The sequence below is a fragment of the Phoca vitulina genome, unplaced genomic scaffold (assembly GCF_004348235.1).
Source record: "Phoca vitulina isolate PV1807 unplaced genomic scaffold, GSC_HSeal_1.0 scaffold3, whole genome shotgun sequence".
Classification (NCBI taxonomy): Eukaryota; Metazoa; Chordata; class Mammalia; order Carnivora; family Phocidae; genus Phoca; species Phoca vitulina.
Genome location: NW_022589706.1, coordinates 58790083 through 58817732, shown reverse-complemented (window position 1 = coordinate 58817732; position 27650 = coordinate 58790083).

The following is a 27650-nucleotide window of genomic DNA, read 5'->3' as shown; positions in this document are numbered from 1 at the left end:
ACGGCTGAGCCACCCAGGCACCCCTAGAAAGGATTATTTCAAAGAGTTAAACTTTACATGCTTCAGAAAACAGCATTGGTTATGGTATTTAATAGCTGTGTTCCTGAATGGTATATGAGTATAGAAATTTTGCAATGGACTTCTATTTTAAATCTGATAAAATTTATTCATTCAACAAGTATGTATTGAGCACGTTATGTACTATGTGCCAGATACACTTCTGAACATTGGGGATTCATTAATGAACGAAAATGCCTGCCTTTCTGGAGCATGTATTCCCGGTTGGGGGGTGGGAGGGAGACAGTAAACAATAAATGTAACACATAAGTAAATTATAGAGTATATTAGACAGTGGTGAGTGCTAAAGCAGGTAAAAGGGACTGAAAGGGCAAAGGGTAGAGCAGGGACAGGTTATCACATTAAACAGGGTTTTCAGGGCAAGCCTCATTGAGTAGGTGAAATTGAGCGAAAACGTGGAGGGAGTTAATCCTGAAGACATCTGAGGGAAGAGTGTTCTCAGCAAAGGGAACAGCAGTGCCCTGTCCCATAGCTGGGAGCATGCCTGGTGTTCCTGGAACAGCAGAAGTTCAGTGTGGCTACAACCCGGTGATGAAAGGGGCCGGGTAGTAAAGTCAGAAGGGGAGTGGTGAAATCTTTTTTTTTGAAAACTGCATACACTCTGGGGGGCAAAGGATGAAGCTAGGGGAACAGTTAGGTGGTTATTAAAGTAAATCACCTTTTAAAGCAATTGCACATTACAAAAGCAAATACTATTTTGCATGTGGATTACTTCATAAATTATACATTTTATTAGTTCAAGTTTTGTTGAATACTGTGTTTGTATAAAAGCTCACCTATAATTTCAAAATGTTGATGAAAACAGCAAATTAACTTACAATGAGACAAAAATTGATCACCCAAATAATAAAAACAGTTTATTTATTTATAGAAGATTTTAGTGATTTCTTTCACTTCTTACCTAATTGATTGTCATCCTATTAGCGTCCAAACAGACTTTGGTTGTTTAACTACCATAATCTTATGAAAATGATATATACCTCAGTCTCCCAAACAAGGCTTTTCTTTGAATAGCACTATACTGTTATCCCAAGAAAAGTAGAGTCATCAATATTTTCCAGACATTTGGATAGAATGCTTAGCATCTATTGATACCATCCTATGCACACTATCTTTGACTTGGTAATGTGAGGACCAATTCTAAATCCATATATTTATTATTTTTCTTAGATATCCATGGGATCTTTATATCAAACACATTAATTTCAGAGAATCTTGTGAAATCAGAAAGATGTATTTACATGAACTCAGGGTGTCTACCAATTCTATGATTCAATGACCCTAGTGGACAAGGCACCATTTTTATCGGAGATATATGCAATGGAATGCAAGTGAAAATTATACTCTGGCTATTTTCTGTTTTTAATTATCTTAGAAAACAAAACAAGAAACAAAACTATTTCCATATTCTGCCAAGTATTGGTTGTCACCTACTTGAAAAAGGAGTAATTTTACCTAAAGAATTGACATAACCATAAGAAACGCCCCTACCCAGTTAATGTCAAATACTCTATTTTGTCCATTGATGCGTGGTTCAAAAATTCTTTCACAATACAAAGAGAAATTAGAAAATTTTTAGATCCAGCTTTATTAATTTGGAGTTTCATTCTGTAGCTCTGATTTATTTCCTATAGTCAATATCTCCCTGCTTTAGATACTTAAAAATTTGACTTTTGTGCATATTTAAAGTGAGACTTTTGATATCCAAATAATACTGTGATCTTCAAAGTCTAATAGTTTTTTTATTGACTGCATTACTTCCTTACATATAATTTTAAATACATTTAGTTAGATCCCTTTACTCTCTAGAACAGTAGCCCTTAATCTCCAGTATGTACGTGAAGAAGAACATATTTAAAATGCAGCTTCTTGGTCTCATCTGACCCCTAAACCCAGGAATAGTAAGATTAAGAAGCCAGGGAGCTATATTTTTAACAACGTTCCTGTTGATTCTGATATAGTTCCACACAGCAAAAGCAGCACTTTAAAATAAATCAACTATTGAGACATAATATACATGCAATAAAATATGCATATTTTATACAGTCTCATGAGTTTTGAAAATGCATAAACTGCATACAAACCATCCCAATCAAGATATAGAACATTTGTATTACCCTGTAAAATTACATTGCACCCCACCCCAGGCAACCAGCAATCTGATTTCACTCACTATAAAATAATGTTGCTTTTTCTAGAATATCACATAAATGGAATCTTGCAGTATGTATACTTGTGTCTGTCTTCTTGTTTAACATAATAATTTTGAGCTTTATCCATGTTCTAATGTGCATTTGTAGTTTGTTCCTTTTTATGGCTGAGTAGTATTCCATTATATGTGTATACCATAATTTGTTATTCATTCAGCTCTTTAAGGACATTTTTGTGGTTGTACTTTTAGGGTATTATGACTGAAGTTACTATAAACATTTGTATACAAGTCTTTATTTAAACATAAGATTTTATTTTTCTTAGAAAAATATGCAAGAGTGAATTGCTGGGCTAAATAAATACTAAATCTTTATTTAACTTTATTAGAAACTGGAAGACTGTTTTCCAAAATGATTGTATCATTTTACATTCTCACCTGCAAAATAGGAAAGTTTCAGTTGTTCTATATCCTCCATCAACACTTGGTGGTTAGTCTTTTTAATTAGACATTGCAGTATAGTTGAAATGTTATTATAGTGTGGTTTTAATTTGCATTTTCTTGATGGTTAATGATGCTGAACATCTTTTCATGTGTTTATTAATTATTTGTGTATTTTCTTTTTTGAATTATCTATTCAAGTCTTCTGCTCATGTTTTAATTGGGTTGTCAAACTTCTTATTGCATTGTAGGAGTTCTTTATGTACCCTAAATACAAGTTCTTTATGTATCCTAAATACAAGTTCTTTGTCAGATATATGTATACCAAATATTTTTTCACAATGTATCTCTATTTTTTCTCAATGGTGTTGTCTCTTGATACATCAATCCTTTTATTATTAAGTAATCATGAATTCTACCTTTTGAGTATATATATATATATATATATATATATATTCAGCTTTTGTATTGGATGGTATTTCATTTCTCTTTTTTTTCCAACCAACCTGTCTCTTTATATTTTAACTATCTTGTAGATACCATATAGTTAGGTCTTGTTCTTTATATAATCTTATAAACTTTGTTTTTTAAATGAATATTTTAAAATATTTAAAATATTTAAAAATGAAATATTTATTTCATTCATATTTAATGTAGTTATTTGTATAGTTAGAATTTGTTAAATTTTTTTTGAGATGACTTGTCAGAATTCCAAGGGATTAGCCAAACACAACTTGACAGGGCTCAAAGGTCAAATGTCTTCCTCGCAAATCTCATCAAGATTTTAGGATTTGTTATGGTAGGTCTGAAGTAATCTTTTTTCTGAATGAGTTTGGTACTTAATCCTAAATTCTGGCTTTTCTAGCATCTTAGCTAGATACTTGGGGGTTTTAACAAAGTCTATCCACTCTGGCTGGGCTGGGACTCTAGAATCTCCCATCATTGTTTGACTTCAGTATCCCCATTCTATTCCCAACCCCATTAAGGCAACTTTCTGGTAAACCTTGTGCAGTCTCATCATGTACATGTCAGGTCCAACTCTTGGCCATGAGCTATGAGAAGTCCCATCCAGACTTTGGGGTCCTCCACTCCTACTCTGTGGAACCACCTTTCTACAGTTGCCCTGCTATGCCAAATCTAATCATTTCATCAGTCCCAAAGTGTGGTTTTTGCCTCCTCAGCTTGTCAGGCCATGGGCTCCAGAGAGTCCTATGCAATGGTGGGGAAATTAACCATATGAAGAGAACAGACTGAAGATGGGGCTCACTCTATGAGTTTCCCTTCTTTCAGAGATCATAGTCTTTTACAGCCTATTGTTTCCTACCTAAAAACAGTTACCCTTATATAGCACAGTTTTATAATTGCTTATGTGGGAAAGGCTAGATTACTACTCTCTCATAGAACAAAGTAGACTTCTGAGAATAATAATTTTTAACCTTTTAGGACATTTCGATAATATGCTGAAAGCTATAAACTTGTTTCTGCAGCATTAACAGATACATTATTTAGATCATCTCTAGCCTATATTTCGACCATATAGTCAAAGGGGAAGAAGTGGAGATTAGAAGGAGTGCTTCTGTTAATTTTTACTTACATCTTAAGTAATTTAAATAATGAGCAACTTGTTGTATACAATTTTCTGATATTTTAATTATGCATCACACCCCTAATTATTGAAAAAGGACTTCGTCACATTTACATGAAGTCATCTTTGTTAGATATTTAAATTACAACCCTTGTTTTCTTTTTTCTGGCATTTTCCTTTATAGCATTAATCATTTCATTACCATGAAATATTGTGAGTCAACTTCTTTTTTTTTCTTAAAATTTATTTATTTGCGAGAGTGTGTGTGGAAGAGGAGGGGCAGAGGGAAAGAGAGAATCTCAAATTTCAAGCTGACTCCCCACTGGGGGTGGGGGGCCCAAGGAGGGCTTCAATTTGACAACCCTGAGATCATGACCTGAGCCGAAATCAAGAGTTGGACGCTTACCCGGCTGAGCCACCCAGATGCCCCTGTGAGCCAACTTCTTTTAAGTAAGTCTGTAATATTTAGTTACAGTGAGATTTTATTGTATTTTATTTTAACCAAACCCAGGAGTCCCTTCCATTTAACTTATGAGTTTATGACATTTATCATTGTAATAACATTTTCATTTAACTTTGCTGTCCTATTTTACTCTTTTGTGTAACAGTTTTTTCCTTAATTTATTATTTATGCTTAGTTATTTTGAATAATTAGGGAAAGGTATAGCACTGTCTTTAATTCTAGTAGTGGTTACTTTTATAAACTTATATAATAGTGATAAAACATATTTCTTAATCTATCACCCTTAGAAATGAGGCAGTATCTAATGAATACCAATTGTGAAATATCAATAAATTAGCACACTTATAAACATTTTCATTCACTCCCTCTTTTTACTGTTTCCCAAGTTTTGTTAATATGCTCTGAGACTTTTTCCTCCAATCAATTTTAGCAAAATATTATTATAATTTGTTACATGGTTGCCTCAATGATAGCCTTAGGTCCATGTTTAGAGATTCAATGATTCTTGCCACCCCTTTCATACCACACTTCATGGTTGGTTAATTTACACCTCAAGGTAAATTGAGAACTTCGGGCAATGTGCCAGGAACTAGGAATTCAGCAATGGGTAGGATAGCCACTAACTATGCTCCCTAACAGCAGTTCTCAGTATAGTAAGTGGAATTTCCAAATGAGGAAAGAAAAGTTGCTTCCCTTTTTTGTACTTTCAAAAATGTTCATTTAAAAAACTTTCATATCATTCTTTTACTTTTCATTGATATCTCATTTGATAGTAGGAACCCCTATGGGCACTCTAGTTTCATTATTTCATTTGTGTTTCGAGGCATACATACTTGACATTTTAAATTTTTATTCTATTTAATTCTCACGGCTTCACAAGCAGCTCTTTGGTTTACCTCTGAGTAAAACATTTCCCCTGTCTCGTCTGCTTCATTCACCCTCACATATTTGTTTTGAACATTTGAAATTGTGCTTGTTCAATGGTGTGTGAGTTTGAAATGCCAGGGGAAATAATTGGACAATGAAACCTACTCAAAGTTTAAAATCTTAATTATGTTTCTAATGTTCTATCAGTTGTCAGAAGCCCGCTATGTTGAATCCTAAACAGTTATCAGGAAGTTCGTGTGTCTTAAAAAGTATCCTGGGAATGAATTTTTAAAGCATGTCTCAACTCATTTCCTTTCAGATCTCTTTCCATTCACAAATCATTACCATTGTCTTTCCAAGTTTCTGGTGAGAAAGAAATCCCTGAGAGATACAATGAAAAAAAAAAAGTATCTAAATTGTCAGATGGAGTAACAGGGAAGTTCTAAAAGGTAGAATTTTGTTTCCTTTCTAGATCAGGAGTTCCCTGCCATTCAGTGGTGGTCTATGAAGTTATTTCACTAATTTATTCCTTTGTAAAATGATAGGAGGAGAAAGAAAAGGTTACAGCAGTCACCCTTAAATCACTACCCTGAAAATTCAAGAAGCTATCATGGTCTGGGTGAGCCCACCTGCAAAGAATTTTGGGAAGAAGGACACCTGAGCTGCCTTCAACAGAATTTTTTTTTTTTTTAAAGATTTTATTTATTCATTTGAGACACAGAGATACAGAGAGAGAGAGAGAGAGAGAGCATGAGCAGGGGGAGAGGCAGAGGGAGAGGGATAAACTCCCTGCTGAGCCAGGAGCCCGATATGGGGCTTGATCCCAGGACCCTGGGATCATGACCTGAGCCGAAGGCAGACGCTTAACCATCTGAGACACCCAGGTGCCCCAGAATATTTTTTTTTCTTAAAGAATTCTATGATATAATCTTCTTCAGAAAAACTTTATTTTATGTATCTGAGAACTTCATAATGTGATTAGTACATAAAAGACCTTATTATGTCTTGTGTAATATAATAAAGTTTTATTTTATTTATTATTTATTTAAAAAATTTGTATTGACTACCTTTTCCCAAACTTTAATCACTTCTTTTCTCCACAAAACATTTAATAAGAGTTTGTTGTTTTTATTGTTATCCTAGGAAGTACAGTTTGAAAACCTTGCCTAGGAAAATGCTTCTCATGAAGCCTAAGACTTTGATATTTAATAGTTTCAAAGGAATAAAGAGGGTGACAGAAACTCATTTTATTTTATACTTGACCAACTGGAACACACTAACACACTTACATCCATACAGAAAGATGCTTCATTGAAAAATTCTCTCTCTACACTTAGACTTAACTCTAGGAATAGGATGAATATGTGGCTCCTTGTCCCCCAAATATTAACTTCATTCCTATTATTCCCAAATATTAACACCTTCTGTATCAGTTTAATGCATAAAAATGAAACCTCATTTAAACTAATATTATTGGTTATAAGTTCACTCTAAAGTATTAAATATTTAGGGGCACCTGGGTGGCTCAGTCGATTAAGCATCTGCCTTCGGCTCAGGTCATGATCCCAGCGTCCTGGGATTGAGCCTCACATCAGACTCTCTGCTCAGCGGGAAGCCTGCTTCTCCCTCTCCCACTCCCCCTGCTTGTGTTCCCTCTCTCGCTGTCTCTCTCTCTGTCAAATAAATAAATAAAATCTTTAAAAATAAATAAATTAATTAAATAAAGTTATTTATATACATATATATATATAAATATTTAAAAATTCCTTAATTCCAAATGGATTCCTTAAGTTGAAAGGCAGAATGGAACAGAGTTAGTAAAATCATGAGTGAAGTGAACAACTTTTTTGAGACTCGGAAGAGGAAGTTTCTTCAAGACAGAGGTTGAGGGACTGGAACAAAGATAACATTTCCTGACTTGACAGTTTGGTCTACCCATTACCCACTCTAGCTGTGCTACATAAAATCATTCTCAAATGCACATTTCTAAAGTGATTTCAGAAAAGAACATACCAACTCTTATTCAATGGTATTATGTGACAAATGCAACTTTGTACCCTTGTCAGCATTAAGTGTTAAAAATTTTTTTTTAATGCTTGCTAGTTTTATGCAGAAAAATCGCTCATTATTTGTTCATTAGAAGTTCTTTATTAGTAAGGTGAAATATTTTTAATTTTTCTGTGAATTATATTTCTATCATATCATGCAACATATGTTGGCTATGAAGGGTCTGATGATGTCATCTGTAATAATTCTGTCCCTTTATTTCACTTCCATCCTTTCAATTGTTTTGCTTTATGAACATATTCAGTGAGAATGAGGTATAAATAAAACCGATCAGTTTTTTGCCTTCTCTCAGTAATCCTAAGGGATGATTTGATGATAAAGTTGCTCAAAACTATGATGAGAATACAATGGAAGATTGTTTATACATTCTATTTACCATGCTGTTTTTAATTTGGCTAAACACCACAAATGTCAGAAAATAAAGATGCTTGCTATCACCTTTATTAGTTAACAATTTAAAACAGCTAGTCATTTTGTTATACCAAGAAAAGGAAGTTATGTAAAGTTATTAGAAACAGCAGATAAAAAAGGTCATTTTAAAATCTAAAGACAACTGTTGTAATAGAATCTATAGATTACCCCAAATTTTTGGGAGATCTTGGATTGTTTATATCAACTGTATTATGGAATAAAATAGCTATCTTCCCTACTGAAAAGCTACAGTTTATCATCTTTCTCCTTGTACTGAAATCTAGATGAAATCCAGGTGAATTATTTTACATAGAAAGCAAATTCTAATTTCTAGATATTCAGGGAATAGGTGCTCAGTCTTATTGATGGAAAGCCTCACCAGTGGAAATGAGTTTCATATAATAAAAATTTTACCAAATTTTTACCAAATTTAACAAACTTGTAACCTAGTTTTTAAATAATGTTTAAAAAAAACAAGATTGGTAGTTAGATACATTTGGTACACTGTTTCTTACACTGATGGTTTAGGTATGTGGCCGCTTTTTGGATTTGTCTGAATAGTCAAAATATCCCATACTAGAGATAAAGACCTAAAGAGGAAGGAGGAAGAAATGGGAAGGACTGTTGCAATTGATGAGGGGTTTGTAATGTATGGAAATGAGAAGGATAGAGACAGCTAATGATACCAATGGCTAGAATTTATACTTATTATTTGCCAAGCATTGCACTTAAGTGCTTCCCCCAAAAGTATAGGTTTCCACTTTCAAAACAGATTTGTATGGCAGCTGTTATTTTTAATCCCCAATGATGTGAATAAGAACTGAGGCTTAGAGAAGTGAAACCTCTTTCCCAAGATCAAGGAGTTTAGCAGCAGAGATAGAGTCAGCACATAAACTTATATGAATTAGAAACTTGGACTTTTTTTTTTTAAAGATTTTGTTTATTTGACAGAGCAAGACACAGCGAGACAGGGAACACAAGCAGGGGCAGTGGGAGAGGGAGAAGCAGGCTTCCAGCTCCGCAGAGAGCCTGATATGGGGCTCGATTCCAGGACCCTGGGATCATGACCTGAGCCGAAGGCAGAAGCTTAACAACTGAGTCACCCAGGCACCCCAGAAACTTGAACTTTTGTTTTGTTTTGTTTCTTTCTTTCCTTTCTTACTTACTAAAAGTGATATATGTACCTAATTTAAACATTCAAATAGTTTAATGAGACATAAAAAAAAAAAATCAGCCACCTTATTTCTGAAATCCCACACACCACATCAGATGCAATACACTTAATTCTTTTACCTGTGTCTTTTGGTCATTTACCCCAGTATGTCTAAATATCAAAGGTTTTACTGTGAATTTTTGTAAATCAAGTTTACTGAGCTCTAATATATCACAAGATGGGTTTAGATAAATGTGTTCATCCATGTAATCACTCTAATCAAGAGATAGTCATTATCATCATGCCAGAAAGTTCCCTGGGTTCTCCTTTTCAGTCAACCCTTCCACCCACCCTGACCCAAGGCACTGACGTAATTTTTATCAACATAAATTTATATACATTAGTTTTATTTCTCAGAACATCATGTATAGTATATTCTTTATGTATCTGGCTGCTTTTGGCTCAGCAAAATAATCTGGAAATGCATCCATGTTGTTGCATGTATCGGCACTTAGTAACACTCCCTTTGATAGATACGCCACAAGTTATTTCTAATATTTGGCCATTAAGACTTAATTTACCATGAATATTTGTGCACAAGTCTTTGTGTGGACATATGTTTTTATTTCTTTGTAGTAGAATGAGGTAAGTGTATGTTTAACTTGATAAGAAACTGCTAAAACATTTTCCCAAATTGTACCATTCACATTTTCACTAATGGTGTATGAGACTTCCAGTTACACTTTCCCACTGACATTTATTTTTGTCAGTATTTTTATTTTAGCTATTCTCTTGGATCTGTAGTTATATCTCATTATGGTTTTACATCTTCCTGAAGGGTAATGATTTTGAGCATCTATTCATGAGTTTATTGGCTATTCATATATTTTCTTGTGGGAAATACCTCTTGAAGTCCTTGCCCATATTCCACTGGTATTTTTTTTCTTCTTATTTTTGAGTTGTAGGAATCATGAACATAGTTTTTGTATGTATTTTGTCAGACATATTTACTGCAACTATTTTCTCTCAAAGTGTGATTTGCCTCATTATTTTCTTAATTATGTCTTTTGAAAAACAATTTGTTGAAGTCCAATTTATCAATTTTAATCCTATCATGAGTGCTTTTTATTTTCTAAGAAGTATTTGCCTATGTGAAGGGCATAAAGTTTCTCTACTCTGCTTTCATTTAGAAGTTTTATGGATTTAGATTTTTCATTTAGAACCACGATTCAGGGGTGCCCGGGTGGCTCAGTTGGTTAAGCAGCCGACTCTTGGCTTCAGCTCAGAACATGATGTCAGGGTCGAGGGATCCAGCCCTATGTCGGGCTCCACTCAGCATGGAGTCTGCTTGAGACTCTCTCCCTCTCTCCCTTCCCCCACTCACACACACACACACACACACACACACACACACTGTCTCTCTCTTTCTGAAATAAATGAATAAAATCTTAAAAAAAGAACTGTGATTCATTTCAAGTTAATTTTTGTGTGTAGGGTCAAGGATTGTTATTTTTGAACTGATATTCAAATGATCAAACATCATTTGTTTGAAAAGCTACCTTTTCCATGAAATTACTTTGGCACCTTTGTTAAAAATCAATTGACCATGTATGTATAGATCTCTTTCTGGAATCTCTTTTTTGATCCATTAATCAATTTTTAAAATTTTTATATGTATAGCACACATAGTTATTATAGCTTTATATTAAGTCTTAAAATCATGTAGGGTAGGCCCTACAGTCCTTTTTATCTTCTTCAAAGTTATTTTACTTATTCTAGGTTTCTTATTCCACTATTTTTTAATTTCCATTTTAGATATTATGTATTGACCACTTAATTCTCAAGATGAGAGGTTAGCTATTTTCTTCTTTCCCCATTGTAATTTTGTCCAAATTTTTGGTTAAGTCAGTATTCAATTTATTGCTTGGTTATTATAGAGATATAATATTACTTATAGATGATTCATATGATATATAATCATTTACATTCTCTTTCTTGTAAAAAAGGTTTTTTGTAAAATTTTTGTTTTTCTTGGCGTTGGTATTTGCCTTATACTGCTGTTTGTTTAACCTTAGATATAGCTATCTCCAATTCTTCTCTACCTCTATACCAGAAATTCAAATCTCTTTGAAAAATGTTCAAATGTATTGTTAGCACTTCATCAACTTCTGTCTTAATAATAATGTTTTCTCTCTAAGCTCGATATACAGTTGTCATCCCAGAATTTAGCACCATAATCTGGTAATCCTCTTAATTTATATCCTGTATTAGATTAAGATTTTCAGTTTCTTGCATCCTGTATCTTCCTTTTACTTAGTATGGAACACATCCTCCAGTGGCTAAGAAAATATGCATAGCAGCTTAATTTTTTGAGAAATTTTGCGCTTGAATAATGTATTTTTCCTCAACTGACATTGTAAGTGGATGTAAAGTTATAGGTTAGAATCATTTTTTCCTCAGAATTTTTAACTATTGCTTTATTTTCTTTTAGCTTCCCATGTTTCTGTTGGGAGGTTTAATGTACTTTTGAGTCCAGATCCTTTTATGAGTGAGTGTGTCTGTATGTTTGTGAGTGTGCATGCAAAGAGGCATCTGTGCCATTATCCAAACAGAATGTTGTGTGTGCATATACACACATACGTTTGAATGCTTTTAAGTTATTTTCATTCTCATTCATCTAAAATTTCATGATAACATTCCTTAGTGTGTGTCTATTTTATGTACTGTGCTAGGTACTTTTGGCACACTTTCAATTTAGACACTTATGCTCTTCAGTTTGGGGATATTTTATGGAATTTTAAACGTAAATATCTTGTTTTGTTTTCCCCATTTTTTTTCTTTCAGAAAATCTATTATTCAGGTACTGGATTTCTAGACCAGTTTTTCTGCTTTTCTAATATCTCCTATATTTTATATCATAGTGATTTTATTTTAATTTCTGGATATTTGCTCAAAGTTATCATCCTATGTTTTTTTCTTTTCTTGATTTTTTTGTTGTGGTAAAAAACACAACATAAAATTTATCGTCATAACCATTTTTAAGTGTATAGTACAGTAGTGTTAACTAAGGCACATCGTAGTGCAACGTATCTACAGAAGTGTTGCATCTTGCAATACTGAAACTCTATACCTTTTGAAAAATAGCTCTCCTTTTGTCCTCCTCTGAGGCCCCAGTAACCACCATTATACTTTCTATTTCTAAGAGTTTGACTCCTTTAGATACCTCATACAAGAGGAATCATGCAATACTTGCCTTTTTTGTGACTGGCTTATTTCACTTAACATAATGTCCTCAAGGTTCATTCATGTTGTAGTGTGTGATAGGATTACCTTCTTTATTAGGGTGAATAATATCCCACTGTATGTATATACAACATTTTCTTTTTCCATTCATCTATCAATGGACATTTGCATTGCTTTCACCTCTTAATTATTTTGAATAATGTTGCAGTGGACATGGATGTGCAAACATCTGTTTGAAATTTGGTTTTCAGTTCTTTTGGATATATCTACAGAACTGTGATTGCTGGATCATATGGTAATTCTATTTTTAATTTCTGAGGAATCTTCATATTGTTTTCCATATTAGCTATACCATTTCACATTCCCATCAACAGTGCATAAGAGTTCCAATTTCTTCACACCCTCACCCACACTTGTGTTTGTTTTGTTTCATTTTTTGATAGTGGGCATCCTAACATGTGTGAGGTGATATCTCATTTTGGTTTGCATTTTCTGATGATTAGTGATGTTGAGCATCTTTCCTTATGCTTGTTGGTCATTTATAAAACTTTTTGGGACAAATGTCTATTCGGGTCCTTTGCCCATTTTTAAATTATTTGTTTTTGTTGTTCTTGAATTGTAGGCGTTCTTTGTATATGCTGGAAATATTTTTTTATTATTGAAGTATAGTTGACACACAATGTTATATTAGTTTCAGGTGTACAACACAGTAATTTGACAACTCTATATATTACTCAGTGCTCATCGCAATAAGCATAGTCACCATCTGTTATTATACAAAGTTATTACAATATTATTGACTGTATTCCCTATGCTATACTTTTAATTTAATTTAATTTTATTATGTTATGTTAGTCACCATACAGTACATCATTAGTTTTTGATGTAGTGTCCCATGATTCATTGTTTTCATGTAACACCCAGTGCTCCATGCCATATGTGCCCTCCTTAATACCCATCACCGGGCTAACCCATCCTCCCACCCCCCTCCCACAACCCTCAGTTTGTTTTTCAGAGTCCATCATCTCTCATGGTTCGTCTCCCCCTCCGATTCCCCCCCCTTCATTTTTCCCTTCCTTCTCCAAATGTCCTCCATGCTATTCCTTATGTTCCACAAATAAGTGAAACCATATGATAATTGACTTTCTCTGCTTGACTTATTTCACTTAGCATAATCTCCTCCAGTCCCATCCATGTTGATGTAAAAGTTGGGTATTCATCCTTTCTGATGGCTGAGTAATATTCCATAGTATATATGGACCACATCTTCTTTATCCATTTGTCTGTTGAAGGGCACCTCGGCTCTTTCCACAGTTTGGCTATTGTGGCCATTGTTGCTAAACATTGGGGTGCATGTGGCTCTTCTTTTCACTACATCTGTATCTTTGGGGTAAATGCCCAGTAGTGCAATTGCTGGGTCATAAGGTAGCTCTATTTTTAACATCTCAAGGAACATCCACACTGTTTCCCAAAGTGGCTGTATCAATTTGCATTCCCACCAACAGTGTAAGAGGGTTCCCTTTTTCCACAACCTCTCCAACATTTGTTGTTTCTTTCCTTGTCAAATTTGCCATTCTAACTGGTGTAAGGTGATATCTCAGTGTGGTTTTGATTTGGATTTCCCTGATGGCTAATGATGATGAACATTTTTTCATGTGTCTGTTAGCCATTTGTATGTCTTCTTTGGAGAAGTGTCTGTTCATGTCTTCTGCCCATTTTTTGGCTTGATTATTTGTTTTTTGGGTGTTGAGTTTGGAAAGACTCTACCCTCAAATTACTAGAACTCATACAACAACTCAGTAACGTGACAGGATATAAAATCAATGCACAGAAATCAGTTGCTTGCTTATACACTAACAATGCAACTGTAGAAAGAGAAATTAGAGAAACAATTCCACTTACAATAGCACCAAAAACCATAAGATACCTCGGAATAAACCTAACCAAAGAGGTAAAGGATCTATACTCTAGGAACTACAGAACACTCATGAAAGAAATGGAAGAAGGCACAAAAAGATGGAAAAACATTCCATGCTCATGGATCAGAAGAATAAACATTGTTAAAATGTCTATGCTGCCCAGAGAAATCTGTACCTTCAACGCCATACCGATCAAAATTCCAATGACATTTTCAAAATGCTGGAACAAACAATCCTAAAATTTGTATGGAATCAGAAAAGACCCCAAATCGCCAAGGAAATGTTGAAAAAGGAAAACCAAGCTGGGGGCATCACGTTGCCTGATTTCAAGCTATATTACAAAGCTGTGATCACCAAGACAGCATGGTACTGGCACAAAAACAGATGTATAGACCAATGGAACAGAATAGAGAGCCCAGATATGGACCCTCAACTCTATGGTCAGCTAATCTTCAACAAAGCAGGAAAAAATATCCGATGGAAAAAAGACAGTCTCTTCAATAAATGGTGTGGGGAAAATTGGACAGCTGTATACAGAAGAATGAAACTCAACCATTCTCTAACACCAAACAGAAAGATAAACTCAAAATGGATGAAAGACCTCAATATGAGACAGGAATCCATCAAAATCCTAGAGGAGAACAGAGGCAGTAACCTCTTTGACATCAGCCACAGCAGCTTCTTCCAAGATACATCTCCAAAGGCAACTGAAACAAAAGGGAAAATGAAATTTTGGGACTTCATCAAGATTAAAAGCTGCTGCCCAGCAAAGGAAACAGTCAACAAAACAAAGAGGCAACCCACAGAATGGGAGAAGATATTTGCAAATGACACTACAGACAAAGGGCTGATATCCAAGATCTATATGCTATACTTTTCATCTCCATAACTCATTTATTTTATAACTAGAAGTTTACCTCCTAATCCCCTTTACCTATTTTGCCTATCCCTCCGCCCACCTCCCCTCTGGCAACCACCAGTTTGTTCTCTCTATTTAAGACTGTTTGGGTTTTTGGGGGAGTTTTTTGTTTGTTTTGTTTCTCAAATTTGATATATAAGTGAAATCATATGGTATTTGTCTTCTTCTGTCTGACTTACTTCACTTACCATAATACTCTGGGTATGTCCATGTTGTCACAAAGGCAGGATTTTATTCTTTTTAATGGCTAAGTAATATTCCATTATATATCCACTATACACATGGATTTTATATATATATATGTATATGTATATGTATATATGTGCGTATACACACACACACAGACACACACACACACACACCCCCCACATCTTCTTTATCCATTCATCTATCAATGAACATTTAGGTTGCTTCCATATCCTGGCTATTATAAATAAGGCTGCAATAAATGTAAGGGTGCATGTATTCTGGATATTAATCCCTTACCAGATATATGGTTTGAAAATATTTTCTTTCATTCCATAAGTTGCTTTTTAACTTTGTTTTCTTTCCTGTGCAGAAGTTTTTAAGTTTGTTGTAGTCCGTTTGTCTATGTTTGCTTTTGTTGACTGTGCTTTTGGTATCATATCCAAGATAATGCCAAATCTGCTGTCATGAAATTTTGCTCTGTATTTTATTCTAAGAGTTTCATAGTTTCAGATATTACATTTAGAGCTTCAGTCCATTTTGAATTAATTTTTGTATATGGTGTGAAGTAAGGGTCCAAATTTTTTCTTTTGCTTGTAGGTATCCAGTTTTCCCACCACCATTTGTTGAAGAAACTATTCTTTACACATTGTGTAGCCTTGACATCCTTGTCAAAGATCATTTGGCCATATAGATAAAGGTTTATTTCAGGGCTTTCTATTCTGTTCCATTGGCGTATTTGTCAGTCTTCATGTCAGTACCATTCAGTTTTGATTGCTATTGCTTCATAATATGTTTTAAAAACAGGGTGTGTGAGCTCTCTCTGTTTGCTTTTTCTGCTCTAGATTATTTTGGCAATTTGGGGTTCTTTGAGACATTGGGCTGTAGGGGTGGGGGAGTCTCATTTTTCATATGTGAACTTTCATATAACTATATTTTCACTATAGCCTCTCTACCCTCTGTTGAGCTGGGTGCTACTATGTCCAGGGTCCCTTTGGTTCAGCAGAAAGTAAATCCCCAGTATTCTGCTGTGATGGATATGAGGATGGGAAGGGTGATAGTTGTCTTGCTGTGGGTGGAGGATAGGGTCTGGGGTCTCCAGTGATATTCTTTATTGCCTTGAAGTAAAGATTCAGCAAATACTCATTGGTTGATTGATCTTGTCTTTGAGCATTAGTGGACGATTGCTGGACTGAGGAGCAGAAAATTTAGACAAAAGCAGTACAAAAAAAGTTCAAGCAAGAAAAAATTGACACTGTTGAAAATGAAAGTGATTAAAATTGTTAGATTCTTGACATTTTTAATTGCAACCCGTTAGTCATTGTGAATATATGATTTCTTCACAAAGTCTTTTTTTAAGAAACATTATGGAATTTATATCTATAATATTTAAAACTCTGCTGTCATAAGCAGAAATATTATAACCCTAAACGAATAATTACTGAAGTGAACATGCTTAGTTTTTGCATGCAGAATTCTAAATATCTCTGCCAGTAGGATTAGAAATTTAAAGAAATTCTTTAGGAGAATAATTTCATTTCCCTGAATAGCTCATCATTTTTCTTCTGGGGTTTTTCATGTAGGCTATTTAGGTGAATATTAAAAGTGTGAATGGAAATATTTTGTACCCATGATGCTACAGATTGGCATCTTCAAAAGACAAGAGATATTGCCAAGTCTATCACTAATCAAGTTTTATAATTTACAACCTGTGCACACTGTGGGCTGAGAACCGTAGCAGTTGTGCTGAGCATTTCTGGGAAGTTACCATCATCCCAGCACCAATTATTAAAACCTCTTACACACATTAAAGCTATAAAGATTAAAAATATAGCACACTTGTCATTAAATATGGATGACTTCATCTAATATGCATTATATACAAAAACAATGTCCTGCCACTTGAGCTTTATCACTACCCTACGGAAAATCCACAGACTCAGAGTCCCACATCAAAGCTCATTTTGGCAAAGCCAAGGAACAACTTCGTCATGCAAAATAAACACAGATGTTCCACACTGAGGCAACTGGCTAAGAGGAGATGGTGCATAGGGGGATGCCTAGCTCTGTAAAAGATAATGCCTCCTTACATACCCTACAGCAGTATCTTCTGTGGAGGCTGCAAACAGTGCTTAAAAGGACTGATCGTCTGTTTTAAAAAATTATCTTTCCTGACTATAGCTGTGAAAACATTGAACTAGTTCTTTCTCCGTGTGTGTGTGTGTGTCTATGCAGAAGTACATGTGCACTGTCTACAAATGTCGGTTTGGATGTTTTTGAGCTAGAGAAGAACTAAATTTCACATGCATCTTAGGCAGTGTCTTTCTTGTCAGTGATTTATTGATTTCTGTCTGTAAGGTATAATATTAATAACCATATTAATTATAGGAAGATCTGAGGAAGGAAAAGTTACTAGCCTCTCCCATTAACTGACAGTTAATGCTGGGCGGTTCCAAATGACCAGACAGCTATAATTGACTTCCCTTTGTTCCTTTCATTCTCAGTTAATTGCAAGAGAATATCTCTGCTAAACAAACATTCCTGGGACTCAAATGTATTTCTCCCAGAAATAAAAATAGAGTTGCAAAAGATAAAGAACACATATTTGGGATTTCTGATATTTGGCCTAGAATTGCCCTGACATTCAGTTATGGCCTATTGAAAATATCTACTCAAAATAGTTTCCCTTTCCGCCCCCCCCACCCCCCCCAGTACTGGCATGTGATTGGAAAGGATAGAATAGGGTAGGATTGGAAAAGGAAGGTTAAGATTTGAGATTATTGTGATTTTGAGAACTATACATTTTTGCAAACACTTCTGTCTTGAAATAGTTTTAATCTGAAATATACCTAAATCCTATGGAGCATGGGGAGAACGTTAGAAGGCCAACAAAATCTCCCTATGTTCTGCCAGCAATATTGTCTTGGTTATAATGGGAAATCAATCCTAGCAGTCATATTCTAATTAGTACAAAAAATATGTGAAAAGCATTTTAGGGAATAAGTAACCTCTTGAGAAGGCCAGGAATCTTGTTCATTTATCTTCCACCGACTTACATTTTAAGTATCATGCTTTAGGTGTAGCACACAGAAAACTTTAGACTGTGTCCCATTTGTCTTTCATTTGCTACAAATATTTGTGTGCCCTTATACTCTCTTTATTGCAATGTCCTTTACACTTTTCTAATAATGCACTCATCAATATTTTGAATATAGACTCCTAGTATATATTTATTTATTGCTTTATGACTTATTAGAATAATATAGACACTGTAAAGTATACTCAAGGATAAAAATTAAAAACAGGTAAAGCAAGAATAAAGTTTTTTTTTTTTTTTTTTTTAAAGATTTTGTTTATTTATTTGACAGAGAGAGCTACACAGCGAGAGAGAGAACACAAGCAGGGGGAGTGGGAGAGGGAGAAGCAGGCTTCCCGCAGAGCAGGGAGCCCGATGCGGGGCTCGATCCCAGGACTCCGGGATCATGACCTGAGCCGAAGGCAGACGCTTAACGACTGAGCCACCCAGGCGCCACCAAGCAAGAATAAAGTTTTAAAGAAAATTTTAATTTTACTCATTCTTAATTTGAAAGCCCTCTTGCACTAGCATTTTATTTTAGATTAAAGGGACTCAAGGACTGACAGCCATGTGATCAATGTGACTAAATATGCCTTACAAATCTGGCTTAACCCTTATAAATAGCAATTTAAGGATCTGGTTCTAAGTGTAGTTTATTTCCACATTTGGTTATAACTGCCATAGTTGAAAAGATACTTTATAGAAATATAGTGAGCCAGACAGGAGGACATTTTTGGCTGTGATTAATAAATTATGATACTCACTTAAAAAATTTCAACCCCCCCAATTAAGCAAAACTATTTTTCTTAAAATTTGACTAATACTTTTCCTCCTTCCCTGATGCCAAACAGTATTCCTTGCAAACTAATAAGAAATTAGTACATTAATTTTAACAAATTTCTTCAATACACTGAAAGTTTTATTTTCAAGATTCTAGCATGCACAGGTTTAAAAATCTTACATAGGGATGCCTGGGTGGCTCAGTCAGTTAAGCATCTGCCAACAGCTCAGGTCATGATCCCACAGTCCTGGGATTGAGCCCCGCATCGGGGGTCCTTGCTCAGTGGGGAGCCTGCTTCTCCCTCTCCCACTTCCCCTGCTTATGCTCTCTCTGTCAAATAAATAAATTAAATCTTTAAAAAAATAAAATAAAATAACAAATAAAAATCTTACATAGATTTATTTGCTTGGGAGAGCTGAAAATGCTGCTTAATAATGAAAAAATTTCCAAATATCAGTTTTAAAGATGCCCTCTCCATAGTCCAAGCTACTTCCTCATTTATTATTAAAGTGTTACCTTTACCTTGGAGGGACCTACTAATATTTTTCCTCAAATATCTGTTAGGTAGATACTCCTGTCAGTCACTTGCCATCGTAAAGAAGTTTAGTAAATTTGGAATACTTTACTTTTCATAAAAGAATAATGAATAACTTATTTTAATTCCAACAACTTATCAGAAATTTACCATGAGATAATCAGTGAATCTCTGTGGGCTAGAAAGATTTGTGATTCCCTGTTTTATTACAAGATAATATACATTCTATTTTAAATGTCTTATCCTAATACAATAACTGCATTATGAAATACTATAGTAGATTTTTCTATTTCTTATTTCAACTTCTTTTCTGCAATAGTTTTCTAAAAATGATATACTGAATAAATTTCACAAATGGTGCTATTGATTAATATAATCTCAGAATTCCTCTTTAAATTCTATTTGGGCCACTGCTCAGAGTTTGGACTTCCAAAGTTAAGCTTATATCAAATACTGTGTTTGCAAATATATTATTATTATTTCTTTAAATTTTATTTTATTATGTTATGTTAGTCACCATACAATACATCATTGGTTTCTGATGTGGTGATCCACGATCCATTGTTTTCGTATAACACCCAGTGCTCCATGCAGTACGTGCCCTCCTTAATACCCATCACCGGGTTAATCCATCCCCCCACCCCCTCCCCTCTAAAACCCTCAGTTTGTTTCTCAGAATCCATAGTCTCTCATGGTTCATCTCTCCCTCCGATTTCCCCCCCCCCCTTGATTTTTCCCTTCCTTCTCTTAATGTCCTCCATGCTATTCCTTATGTTCCACAAATAAGTGAAACCATATGATAATTGACTTTCTCTGCTTGACTTATTTCACTTAGCATAATCTCCTCCAGTCTCATCCATGTTGATGTAAAAGTGGGGTATTCATCCTTTCTGATGGCTAAGTAATATTACATTGTATATATGGACCACATCTTCTTTATCCATTAATCTGTCGAAGGGCACCTCGGCTCTTTCCACAGTTTGGCTATTGCGGACATTGCTGCTATGAACACTGGGGTGCATATGGCCCTTCTTTTCACTACATCTGTGTCTTTGGGGTAAATACCCAGGAGTGCAATTGCTGGGTCATAGGGTAGCTCTATTTTTAATTTTTTTGAGGCACCTCCACACTGTTTTCCAAAGTGGCTGTACCAACTTGCATTCCCACCAACAGTGTAAGAGGGCTTCCCTCTCTCCAACATTTGTTGTTTTTTGCCCTGTCAATTTTTGCCATTCTAACTGGTGTAAGGTGGTATCTCAATGTGGTTTTAATTTGAATTTCCCTGATGACTAATGATGATGAATATTTTTCCATGTGTCTGTTAGCCAGTTGTATGTCTTCATTGGAGAAGTGTCTGTTCATGTCTTCTGCCCATTTTTTGACTTGATTATTTGTTACTCAAAATGGATGAAAGACCTCAATGTGAGACAGGAATCCATCAAAATCCTAGAGGAGAACATAGGCAATAACCTCTTTGACATCGGCCACAACAACTTCTTTCAAGATACATCTCCAAAAGCTAGTGAAACAAAAGCAAAAATGAACTTTTGGGACTTCATCAAGATAAAAAGCCTCTGCACAGCAAAGGAAACAGTCAACAAAACAAAGAGGCAAGCCACAGAATGGGAGAAGATATTTGCAAATGACACTACAGATAAAGGGCTGGTATCCAAGATCTATAAAGAACTTCTCAAACTCAACACCCAAAAAACAAATAATCAAGTGGAAATATATTATTTTTATTTAAAAATGTCATTACTACTAAAGCACATCTCCTCTGACGCAGTTTTTTTAAGTGACTCATAAAAATAGTTATTCATGTATTTCAGTATTGAAGTAGGGTCTGGAAAACACCATAAGCTGAGACAACACCCATGGCAGGTGATTGTTGGGAAAGGTAATCTAAATGAAATCCCTTTTCCCTTTACTTCTGCCTTCCAGCTCTTTTGTCTCTCTGGCTCTGGGACCTGGGGTCTGGGAGTGGGTCCTGAAGGCTCTTTTGAGGTCCTGTTGGAGAGAATAAGGAGCTAGTGATGAGCTCCTTCCCTCTTTCTTGCTGTGCCCCCATCCATGGTCCCTTTCCAGGGGCCACAGCAGGGGCTGACAGCCTGTCAACTTCCACAACACAAGTTTATCAAGTTAGAGACCTCCTGTGATATTCATGACTTTTAGGATACTTTAAAAAAGAGAAGTAAACCCCATTAATCCAATAAAGAAAAATAACAAAATTCCTAAGTGGTTCACTAGTCAGAGAGAGGAAAAATAGTCCAAATAATCAGTGTCAGGTCCAGTGAAACAGAACAGTTTGGGGACACAGAGAAATACACGAGTTTTAAAATTTATTTTATTTATTTATTTTTTTAATGAAAAATACAGCAAGAGAAGTCAAGGAGAATTGAGTGCAGCACACACACACCTACACACACACACACACACACACACACACACACACACACCCCTACACAGGCGCATAGTTTCCTGAGGCTTAAAAAGAATCTTAAAACTAAAAATTCAGTACATGAAATGAAGGAGAAAATGGTCACTGTTGATATTTGTATTAATCATATTGTTATCTACAAATATTTTAAAATAGAAATTTTAAAAATAGAAATTATACAGGCCACTGTTCGGTCATAATTTAATAAAAGTAGAAATTAAAAATTAAACAGGGGTATCTATCTGGCTCAGTTGGAAGAGAATGTGACTCATGATCTCATAGTTGTAAGTTCCAGCCCCACATTGGGTGTAGAGATTACTAAAAAACAAATAAACCTAAATATATAGATATATAATTTTAAAAAATAAGTTAAAAATTAAACAGTGAAAAAAGTCTTGCCTACATAGAAATTAAGAAATATATTTAAATCAAAGAGAAAATAAAAAGAAAATTCAAATCCAGATATAAAGAAAAAACAATATGAGAACATATGGTAATGGAAAAATTATGCTCATAGAAATATTTATACCTTTGTTATTAAAGTTGCATGGCAAAAGAAAGAAGTTAGAAAAATAACTACAAAATGTGTTAAAAGAAGAGGTGCCTGGGTGGCTCAGTTGATTAAGCTTCTGACTCTTGATCTCGCTCAGGTCTTGATCTCAGGGTCATGATTTCATGCCCTGTGTTGGGCTCCATACTGGGCATGGAGCCTACTTAAAAAAAAAAAAATGTCTTAAAAGAAACTAGAAAGGTGGAATTATTAAAGATAAAGGCCCAATTATTTAAATTGAAAATCAAGAAATAAGAGAAAGAATAAATAAGTCCAAAACATGGTACTTTGAAAAAGATTATGAAAGAATTACCTCCAGGGCAGCAATGAGAGAAAAATCTATGAATGAGAAAGGATACACAATCACAGATACAGAAATGATTTTTTAAAGCTTAATTATTTCTTTATGATTTTTCGGTCAGATGCTATTAATTATTATGATTTCTGCCACATAACATGGCTGATAAAGAGATCACATCAGGAGTAAAAGTTGCCCATACTTGAAGTCTAGAATTCTTCTCTTATTCTCTCCGAAGCCTACCAACCAAGCTTTTGCCCCACTACATCATTGAAGCTCCTCTTGTCAACATTACTAGTAATACCTTGGTATTGCAATATCGAATATGCAATTCTTTTTGACCTCTTGGCAAGATTTAACCCAATGAATTATATCTCTTTCCTTGAAACACTTTCTTCTCATCAGTTCCAAGACCCCACACTTTCCCAGCCTTCCTATTACTTCACTGGCCATTCTTTCTCAGCTTTCTTTAATAAGTTCTGTATTATTTCCCTAACCTCTTTTTGTTAAAATGTCCTTGGTCCATTTGTCTTCACAACTTCATTTGGCCTCATGGCTTTAAACACTATCCAATCTCTCACTTCCAACCTACCTATTCACATACATACGTGCGTGCGCGCGCGCACACACACACGATCTAATTCTACTACATTTGTTGCTTTCCCCATTTCTATCTTTGAAGTTGCTCAGATAGAAATTGTTGGCATTTCCCTCAACTTCCTGCCTTTCTCTAGCATCCCATGTCCAGTTTGACAGGAAATCCTATTGTTTTACTTTCACATTATACTCAGAAACACTTATTTCCTCTGCTGGAAGGTACAACAAGAGAAGTTACCTGATGTGAACAACAGAAAGAAAATAGACTGGAAAACAAATATCAATAGAAACTCAGGGACCTGTAGGACTATAACAAAACATCTAACATTCATGTCATGAGAGTCTTTTTTTAAGAGGTGGGGGAGGGGCAGAGGGCGGGAGAAAGAGAATCTTAAGCAGACCCCATGACCCTGTAGGTCATGGCCTGAGCCAAAACCAAGAGTGGGACACTTAACCAACTGAGCCACCCAGGTGCCCCAATGTTGGGAGAGTCTTGGAAGGAAAGGAAAATGAGAACAGAATGGAAAAAAGATATGAAGAGATAATGGCTGAAAACTTCCCAAACTGACAAGACATATATAGCTACAGATTCGAAAGGTTGAGTGAAACACAAACAGGATAAACCCAAAGAAATACAGAGACACACTGTAATTAAAATTCTGAAAATTAGGGGCGCCTATGTGGCTCAGTCATTAAGCATCTGCCTTTAGCTCGGGTCATGATCCCAGGGTCTTGGGATCGAGCCCCGCATCGGGCTCCCTGCTCAGTGGGAGGCCTGCTTCTCCCTCTCCCACTTCCCTGCTTGTGTACCCTCTCTTGCTGTCTCGCTTTCTGTCAAATAAATAAAATCTTCAAAAATAAAATAAAATAAAATTCTGAAAATTAAACAGAAAGAAAAAAATCTTGAAGGCCATGAGAGAGAAATGTCACCTTACCATTAGGGTAAAAACAATTAGAATGACAGAGGATTTTTCATCAAAAACATGCAGGTCAGAAATAAGTAGACACGCAAATACCATATGGCCCAACAGTTGTACTCCTGGGCATTTACTTCAGAGAAATGAAGACTTATGTTTACATAAAAACCTATAAACAAATGTTGATAGCACCTTTATTTGTAATAGAAAAATAATAGAAACAACTCAGATGTTATTCAATGGATAAATGGCTAAACAAACTGTGGTACACCCATGCCCTGGAATACTATTTAGCAATAAAAAGAAATAAATTATTGATATATGCAACAACCTGCAGGAATCTTCCAGAGAATTGTGTTGAATAAAAAAAGCCAATCACAAAGAGTTATAGACTATGTGATTCCATTTATATAACATTCTTGAGATGATAAAAGTATAGAAATGGATAAAAGATTAGTGGTTGTCTGCGATAAAGAAGCAGGTAGTGTGGGAAGAAGTGTTTGTGACTGTAAAAAGGCTACAATGTAAAACAAGGGATCCTTGTGATGGAAACGTTCTGAATCTTGACTGTATCAATGTCAATACCCTGGTTGTGATATTATATTACAGTGTTGCAAGTTGTTATCACTGGGGGAAACCATTCTTTCTTACAAGTGATATGAAATACAATGATCTCAACATAGAAAACAATTAATTAGAAAAAAAAATTCAGAAAGCAAGCAGAATAAACAAACTGAAGTGTTCCTTCTAAAGCTTATGATTTTTTTTATGACAGTGTATAAAAACATATAGTCACCTGTAAAAGAACAGTCAAAACTCACAAATATCAGAAACTACTTGTGAAAGGGGTCTATTCTTTCATCAGACATATGTTTGTGAATTCGGTTCTCATTAGACATGTGTTTGTGAATTTGGTTATTTTCATTGTTATTTAGAAGACTTGATTGATAGGGATTCCAAAGAAATGTGTGTAAAGTTTATAATTCAGATTTTGTAATAGATGGCTGCATAACAGACTTTGAGGACTAGAGTGCCATTTTACAGATTAATTCATTTCTATTTTCCCACCTTGATTTTTCTTTTCAGGAATATATTGATTTTTCTTTTCAGGAATATTCTGGCTATTATTGGCCTATTGTTCATTTAGTTTGTCAAATTTTATGGAAAATTCTTTGCACACTTTATTGTAATTACAGTGAATCTATACCTTAATTTGGGGAACACTGACAGCTTTTTGTGATTTTGAGTTTACCTAACATGAATTGGGGATATCTCTTCATTTACTATTTTATCTTATAATGTCATCCACAAAAGTTTCATAATATTCTGCATACAGGTCTCATGTATTTTCGTTAGTACCTTAAGTAAACATTAAGTACCTTAAATGTTTATTCTTATTATATATATTTTTTAAAGATTTTATTTATTTGACAGAGAAAGACACAGAGAGAGAGGGAACACAAGCAGGGGGAGTGGGAGAGGGAGAGGGAGAAGCAGGCTTCCCACGGAGCAGGGAGCCCGATGCGGGGCTCGATTCCAGGATCCTGAGATCACGACCTGAGCCGAAGGCAGACACTTAATGACTGAGCCACCGAGGCGCCCTGTTTATTCTTACTATAAATGCTTTCCTTCTCACTACATTTTCTATTTGTTGCTGGTGTATATGCCGGTTACTAAACTCCTCTTATGCCTAAAAATTTGTCTAGGAAGTTGTGTTTAGATTCTTTGGATTTTCAATCACTTTTTTAAATCAATTTTATCTGAAAATAAAATGTAAATGTCTTTCCAATCCTTATATCTTCAATTTCTTTTTCTTACCTTACATATTAGACAAAACCTCAGGAGAATATTGAATACAACAGGTAATAGTGGCCATCCTTACCATTTCTTGTTTTGAAAGGAATGCTTCTAAAGTTTTCTCATTATTGATGATATTTACTGTAGATATTTTGTGTATGTGGGCGCTACCATGTAGGATATAACTTTGGTGATTAAATTGTGATGGTTATTACTACTTAGTATCAGAAACATAAGGAAATGAGCAGATGTAAGTAGGGAGTTGAGGGCAGAAGTTCAACTAGTAAATGGTGACATGCAAGTTTAAAGTCGAACTCTTCATCTTTACTCAGTACTGGAATATATTCATCCTTTAAATCTCTTTGTGTAGCATCCTTTGATTCTCTCGGGTAATCTTAGGTATGTCTCCCTGTATATGTCTGTTGAATTTTGTACACATCAGCTTTGCAGCAATTATGGCGCTGTGTTGAAATACTGTGTTTACATATTTAGCAGCCAAAACTGTATCAGCTAGCTACCCTTTTGCACTTTTTCAACCCCACAACCAATCTCTCAGTTGAAAAGCCCTGTTAGTTTGTTAATTTATCTACGAAGCAGACTTTGAATGCATTTGATTTTATCTCCATTTTTACTTCTTTGTAGTCTAAGCCACCCCTGCTGCTCGCCTAGATTCGCCTCCAACCTGTTGCCCTTGGTGCACTCTTGTCGCATCATGGTCTGTACTCCATAAAGCAGCTTTATTGATCCATTAAAAGTACAAATGAAATCATGTCACTCCTTAGCCAATGGCTTCCCCTATACTCGGAATAAAATTCAAACTCCTTATCCAGGTTTTAAAAGTCCTACTTTATTTGGACTCTTTTTACTGCATCCCAGAATTGGTGACCTTCTTTTAGTCATTTGAGCAAACCCATCTTGAACCATCACCATTTCAGAGAGGCCTTCCCTAGTGGAAGAAATAACACAAATCAATAATATATAAATAAAAATAAGTAAGTAAATACAAAAACAGATACTAACCTAGCAGAAGAAATAACAAAAAAATAAGTCCCAGGAATAGGGCAACTACATAAAAATGGAAGAAATAACAACCCTATAAGAGATTTCTCCAGAGAATATATAATTAAAGCATAAGCCAAAAAAAGTACTTTGATAATGGTTATTAAATTTTGAATTTCAAT